We start from the raw sequence: 1,447 nt of genomic DNA, 5'->3' as shown, positions 1-1,447 counted from the left end.
TGTCATAGATAAGGGAGGGCAAAGACGTTTGGTAAGTTAAGAAAAATGTATTTCCTCATCTCATTAGTTAAGTTCTCAGGCTGTACCAGTTGGTGAAAATGTATAATTTCCTATGTGAAAGAATTATATTTGATAGTTTCCTAAAATTCCCCTTTAAATAAAACTGTATATCATTTACTTTGCAAGAGTTTTCTCCTATTCACAAGACTAGTAAGTGCTAGTATTTTTCAACAATGAGAGCTTATTTCCTGGTGACAATTAACTATTTGAAGGATAGCTATCTGACCCAGACTTGTACAATAAAATTCCTCCTTTGAATCATTTTTTACCAAGAGAGATCCCTTCAGTTTAGCTCTTAAATTGTACTGTGAAGTTGTGAACAGTGGCTGTTTTCTTCAATGTGGGTCTAAGTTATAGAAAGTGGCTTATAGACAGAGAAGGAGCACACTTGCTTAGGGAAGCAGAGACAATTGAGAGAGTATTCTGGCATTTCTGAGTTCCTTGTTCTAATTGTTTCAGAGGCTGAACAGATATTTGGTTCTATTGCACATCTCTTTTACCTGAATTATAAATAGCTTTATAGACTGCTATTGACTTTTTTCCTTGAGTGGGCTGTTGGGATCACTATTGGGCTTCTATTACTACAACCAAGACACTTAACTAACAAAACCCTATACTTAAAAAAATTAAAGGTAAGTCATGGGTGAGTTTTATATTCACATAATTCTGCTATTATACAAGTATTCTCAACTTTTACTAATGTTGTTAGTCTTAAAGTATTATTTATTTTACAGTGACAGAACTTGTAGGAAATGTATCCTTGAAGGCTTGTAACACCATTACTTGGAGACAGGGACATGAGGATCTTGTTAACTTGAGGTCAGCCTGGTCTACATAGTGACTTCCAGGCCAACTAGGCCTATGTAATAAGATGCCATCTCAAAAACAAATAAAAATCATGAAAACTGAGGCAAACAGCAATGCAAAAACTTACTAAAAGTAAATATTATATATCAAGATAATGTGTTTTGTGGTCATTGACAACCTTTGTTGTTTCAACCCAAGTTGGGAAGCTTTGACATAGTAATAATGATTCTCACTGATAAAAATAGATGCAAGTTAAAGAAGCCAAAACATGTCCTGTCACCAATTTAGTGACAGGAGCCATAGGTTCAAAGTTACTGTGACAACATTTGACAAAATAGCCATTTTGAGTACACATTGGTCAAGACACACCATGCAGGGGCCATATAGTACCTAAGAACAGAGGTTATAAAATAAGAACACATTGGAATCATGACTCCATTACTTTCATAATAAAAGTCCTGAGAAAATAACATCTTACCCTCCATTTTCTCATCTGTGAAATGATAATAAAGTGGGTCTTCCCATAGAAATGGCAGCGGCTGAGGGTAACACCAATCAGAGTCATGTGCTTGAGTGACAG

This window comes from Peromyscus maniculatus, chromosome X (assembly GCF_049852395.1).
Source record: "Peromyscus maniculatus bairdii isolate BWxNUB_F1_BW_parent chromosome X, HU_Pman_BW_mat_3.1, whole genome shotgun sequence".
Taxonomy (NCBI): domain Eukaryota; kingdom Metazoa; phylum Chordata; class Mammalia; order Rodentia; family Cricetidae; genus Peromyscus; species Peromyscus maniculatus.
This window is presented reverse-complemented; position numbering follows the sequence as displayed.